Here is a 6,556-nt window from a genome sequence, read left to right as displayed (position 1 = left end):
AGTCTCAAAGGTATAGGGTATCTCAATGGTACTCCAGTTGTTCAGCTTATAATCTAACGAATAAGAGCGGACACACTCTTCTTGTTCAAGCCCTATTTCATCTTTAATAGCATGGATGGTCAACTAGGTAAATGCCTCTTTCATACTTTCTTCTGTATTTAGGTATATGAATCTTCAAAGCTTGAAAGTCTCGTATAAGTGTGGGATGATCATTAATCTTGCTATTTTACTTGTTGGTCTTCTCTTGATCTCTCATTCTACTATTTCATAACCTAGACCTTGCCTTTCATTATTGTCTACTACTGTTGGAAGCTCTCTTATTTCCTGTAAGTTCTTACCTAACTTTACTCTTGGATACTAACCCTTATTGATGACTTTGCTCATCACTATCTTTGAAAAAGATTGATTTTTAGGTCCTTCACCGATAGAATTAACCAGCTCAAAAGATCGATAGGAACATTCCACTGCTTCTTCAATAGCTTTTACATATAAAGCATTCAATGGTTGGGTCACTAGCATGTCCTCTTCTCCAAACACTACCACTAACTTGTCTTCTATATTGAACTCAATTTTTTGATACAGTGTAGAAGGAACAACCCCTACCATGTGAATCTATAACCTTCCTAGCAAATAACTGTAAGATGAAGAGATATCCATTACTTGAAACTTTACATTAAAAATGTATGGCCCAATTTGTAAAGGTATTTCGATATCTCCAAGTACTTTCCTTCTGGTCCTATCAAAAGCTCGGATAATTATTTGACTGTTTTTATATAAGAATAATCAATGGGTAGCCTTATCAAAGTTGACATAAGCATTACATTGATAGCGGAGCCATTATCAATGAGGATTTTGGCTATGATATGGCCCTTGTACTTGATCGTGATATGCAAAGCCTTGGCACCTCTCCCTCCCTCCGGGGGAATCTCATAATCACTGAATGAAATATAATTTGGCATGACTAGATTTTTAGCCAAATGGTTCACATATTCGACAGATACATTATGTGCCATATATGTTTGGTTCAACACTTTCAACAAGGCATTTCAATGTGGTTCTGAGTTTAACAGTAATGATAATAATGAGATTCGTGCTGACATTTTATTCAACTGTTCAACAACTGAATATTTACTATGTTTTACCAGCTTTAAAAATTCACAAGCCTCTTTGTCTGACACCGACTTCGGATAATCCTCTTCAGGTTCCACTTCAGAGTTGTTTCACTCTTCACCTACCTTAACTTTTTCTCTTCTAGCCTTTTTTAATATTTTTGGAGTGTAACATCTTTCACTTCAGGTAATACTTCCTACACCAGTTATATTAGAGGCATCAATTTTAGAGGTATTCCTTTCTTGCCTTCGAACTACTGTATCACAGTCATATTTTTAGGGTACAACCTTATCATTCTTATATAAGAATGAAGTCAGAACTTTAAAAGTCATCGACTTGGGAATGAGTTTATCTATGACTGACTTTGGCTTGTTCCCACAGTGAATCATCACTGGCTTTGGAAAAAACTTTGCAGGCTTGTCAGTCATGGATACTTTCACACACTTTGAGTCTTTTCCCTCTTCATAGACTTTCATTTGGTGTGAATCCAAGAGCTTTTGTATCTCTTGGTGAAACTGCTCACAAGCTTCAACAGAGTGACCAATTACCCTATTATGATATTTACAACTAGTGCCTGCTATAGATGTTCTATGACAACTATGCGAACTCATTGATTGTATCATATCAGCTTTTCATAAAATATCAAATAGCTGACTAAGAAGTGTCTTAATATCTACCACTTTTCTCTTCAAATGATGCACATTTTTCTCATTCAAAACATTCACATTGTGATTAGACAAAGGATTACCACTAATGTTTGGTGCAGTTACCCCTCCTGTATCGAAACTAATCATTTTATTTTTAATCAACCATTGCACTTAGTGTTTCAAAGCAGTGCAATTTTTAGTGGAATGACTAGCAATCCCATAATGATAGTCACAATAGGTTGTAAGATCATACCATTTAGGGTAAAGCGACTTGAGTGGCTCTAATTTGCTAGAAGCAATCAAATGTCTATTGTAGAGCTCACGATATAATTATGTATAGGTCATGGGGATTAGATCGAATACAGACTTTTTAGGAGTAGTTCAGTGCTCTTATGATCCACCTATTGGGCTAGCTAGATGGGTTTGAGGTCTTGAGGTTGTAGGTTGAGTGTTAGGACTATATGTGGTATTTTGAGGCCTAAAAGAGGGTTGATATGTTTAGGGATAAGATAACTATAAGGATGGTTGATATGGGTAAGGGGAAATGTTATTCACGGCAGGATAATATGGAAAGTATCCTTGTGGTGGGTAGGGTTGATAATCTTTGAATTGTTGCCTATCAAAGCTCACAGCTTGAACTTCGATCTCTTATTTCTTTGAGGCTCTCTTATTTGATGCCTTTCCTCTTTTTATCTTATCATTCTTGATGACACTCTCAATAATTTCTCCTAAAATCACCATGTCGGTGAAATTATTAGTTGCACTCCCTATCATATTTTCATAATAGAAAGATTTCAGAGTGTTGACGAATAGCACTGTAATTTTTTTTTAATTAGAGGTGGTTGTACTTGATAAGTTACATCCCTTCACCTCTGAGCATATTCCTTAAAAGACTCATTTACCTTTTTTTTCATGTTTTGTAAAGACAAACGATCAGGAGCTAAATCCATGATATATCGATATTGATTGATAAAATCATGAGCCATATCGCTCTAGGAATAGATGCGGGTTCTGTTTAACTGGACATACCACCTAACAGCGAAGCCAGTAAGGCTATCTTGAAAGACATGCATTAGTAGCTTTTTATTGTAAGTATGAGCTACCATTTTTGGGTAGTACATGGTAATATGAGTCTTCGGGTATTTTGTACCATCATATTTTTTAAACTCTGGTACCTTGAACTTAGAAGGAATGATCACATCTAGGATCAGACAAAGCCTAGCAGCATTGATAGAACCATAAAACCCAATTCCTTCTATAGCTTGTAACCTTTGTTCAAGGTTACTAATCTTTGAATCTTCTTGAGATTCCACTAACTTTGCCTTTTCTTTCCCCTTCTCTTTCAAGTCATCGAGATCAAGGACTTGGATTAGTTTTACCATTTTTTTAGTAAAGACAGGATTCACATAACTATGGTAATACCCAAGGTTTGAAGCTGATGGTATTTCAGGGTATACAAGATATGTGAACTGCTGGGGCGATATATCCTGTGTGGATTGAGCTTGTTGTGGACCAAAACCTGAAGGATATAAAGGGTCGACCACTTCTTATGATGGAAGGCCCTGTTGGCTTATATTTTTTTCTATCCCTTTTCTCTTATTTAGTTTGTTGAGAGTATCCAAAATCTTACTCAACTCATTCTCAATCTTTTCCTATGCTTTTTCTAATTTTTTAAATCGGTGAGAGTTGTTTTGCTCCATTTGTCTGGCTCTAGCTCTTATGTTATATCGGTAGGTGGGATTTTTACTGGATTGAACTATCCTTGAACCTTGAATACCATATTTTAGGATTAGCAAGTTTATATGACTATATCATGGTTATTTTAAATATGATGAATGAGAATGCAATGAATGAAAATACATGTATGCGATAGTGTTCAACTAAAAGATTTCATTCATTCTAAAGAACTTTTGTTTACATAGAATTTATCATCCTAGAGTTGTAACCATAAAATCATTTGATTTGCTCATACTGATCTTTTGCTTCTTTGATGAAGTTCAGTAGATGCTGTCCATGTTCTCTTACTGGGGCCACCACTTGTTTTAATGCCTTTGCCTCTTCTACCATTTCTCTTGCCTTCCACACCTTTTTGTAAATTTGGGTCGTTAGGTGCTCAATGTACTTTTGTCTTCCTAGGTTCTCTCTTTTATCATATCAGACTTGGTATGATAACTCTCTATGCTCTCTAACCAATACATCAATGCAGTTTTCTTATTCATTTAACTTCTATCTCAACTTGCTTACATAGCTATTCAACATGGTATTTTCTATTTATACTTGGGTACTTTCTTCTTTCAATTCAATATATTCTTGCTTCAATCGCGTATTTTCTTCAGTCAGCTCAATAATTGTTATCTCTTTAGCTTGTACCCTCACACATAACCTTTTATGTTCATGGTGTAACTTCGATAAGTCTTGGACAGCTGTATCATGTTCTCTAGCAATCTTGTAAACTTTGATTTCATGCTTTTCAGCTCTATCTTTCTATTGATCATTTTTCTCTCGAAGTTTTTGAATCTCTTGCTTTAACCTATCCTTTTCAGCCTCAAATTTTTTTCTTGCAAGTTTTAATTCTAATTATATTTCTTCGGGCATTTCTTCTGTTGGCGGTTGAAAGCTTTCATAAGTGAATACCATTTTTTATCTCCATCTTGCTCTCCAAACTAAGTACCCCTAAGTGACTTTATTAGTGAATGGTTCAAGACTCACTCTACGAGGGTTTTTTCATACCTTAATCATCTCATTCATCTTTTGAAATGCTTTTGGCTCACTGTAAGAGAAATATGACTAATAAAGCTTATGCGTCATAAAAATGAACTGTTCTGCCTCAAACTGCCTTCTCACTAGAAGTGATGCATAACTTGTTGCTCCTCATAAACTTAGAAGTGAGACCATAGTGTTATCTTCACACTGATATAGCATAGGTTCACGGTTCATCCACAGGACCAACCATCTTACTTCGACACTTATCAATTTTTGTAGGAAAGCTATCCACTCATTTTTAGACTTTTGTTTTGACCACCCACTTTCGTAGAATTCTTTGATTGGAGCTTGATTATAGACATAAAGTTTTGAGAAAACATCTTTTCTCCACTCGAAATGGTTTTTCATCCATAAGTATAATAATTGTATGCAGCCTATAAAACGTCTTTTATTTAGACGATAGTAAATCAAAGATCTAACAATCTCTGCTAATATTACCTTTGAAGGGTTACAGCCATTAATCTCACTTTCGAAGAAGTCAATCACTTCTATTTCAATATAACCCAGAACCTTTGAAAATGTTACCATTTCGTATATGGCTAAAGCAAATATGTCTAACCCTCATTTTTCGTCAGCATGTTGCACTAGAAAATCATGAAATAACTTTCAATGTAGGCAAACCTGTTCTTATTTCTTCTTTATATGAGAATCCATAATCTCTTTGTCTATCCCCATGAAATGAGTCAAATCCTTACAAAATCTTGACTTATGTTTTTGATATATATCTTATTAGGAACTTTAAGGTGCAGGCCCAACAAAGTTGAATATTCTTTAATGATGGGTGCCATATCAACTTCATTGAAGATGAAACACTTGTATGTAGAATCCCAGAATTGCACTGCAGCTCTAATTAGTTAATTGTCGACATCCACTACAAGGAGGTCTACTATATGTCCATGCCTCTGGCAAAACTCTTCTTGCCTTGATGGACTCATCTTCTTCTATATATAAACTAAATCTTCCAGATTGTTGTGTTTGAGAAGGATAGATGTCTCTTGAGACAAGGTAAAAGCATATTCGATTGGTAAATAGTCACCCATTTTTAGTTGAATCTTTTCTAACTGGACCTTTACTTCATTGGGTGACTCACAAGGAACTACTATAGACAAAAAGCAAACTAGTCGTTCTGTAGAGTCCATGAAAAACTTATTATTGAAGACCATCTTTTCAGGTAAATGTTCTTTATGCAACTTTAGGATATGAGTATGAATCATGCAAACATGAATAAGAGAAAAGGTTAGTATATCAAATAAAGAAAAATAAACAAATAAACATTTAAATAAATTAAAACGTCACACACAATAAAAGGAATGAATCTTATGCTTCTAGTCAATTTTAAAGGGAAAGAGATGGCTCTATCTATAGGTTAGCACTTCTAAGGTTCACTATATGTGGTTTAAGGTTAAAATCTAAAGGTTCTCAAATTGTTCCTTACATCATCATCCATTACAGACTAGTAAGGCACTACAATCTTCACCCATTACAAGCTACAAACGAAAAAGGTTCAATTTGAATGGGAGTACTTCGCTAGCCACTACGGAGGCATTAAAACCTCACGAAAGCAATAGGTACTTTATTCCTTCCTATAAGGACAAAGCTCGGGTATAGAGTTTATGTTATGCACATGCATATGAATGACAAAATTAATAAAGTAAATAAATATAAATGAATAAAAAAATCTATATAAAAAGTTTAATTTTATTAGGCTTTTGGATAACACAAATTTATTTACTGGCTTGACTCTTGGTTTTTTTCAACGAAGTCGTCAAACTGTCATAATGTTTAGATCCGGAGACTGTCGCTAGATATTGACTTGAGGAGTCGCCATTAATCTTTTTTTGTTTAGGTGCAATTGGTCACTTAAGGAATCTATCATTTCAAGGAACACCTAAGCTTGAGTAAAGGTCCCTAAAAGAATAGGTCCAGGTCTATTAACTAGAATAGGGTTCGAAAGTTCGGTTACATGTAAGAAAGGTTATAGCACCTTCACAACGCCCATCGAAAAGATGGTATCAGCTTGATTTTATGTTATCCAA

Source organism: Durio zibethinus, chromosome 6 (genome assembly GCF_047325235.1).
Source record: "Durio zibethinus cultivar Kanyao isolate XHJ-2024 chromosome 6, ASM4732523v1, whole genome shotgun sequence".
Classification (NCBI taxonomy): Eukaryota; Viridiplantae; Streptophyta; class Magnoliopsida; order Malvales; family Malvaceae; genus Durio; species Durio zibethinus.
Note: the sequence above shows the minus strand (reverse complement) of the source record.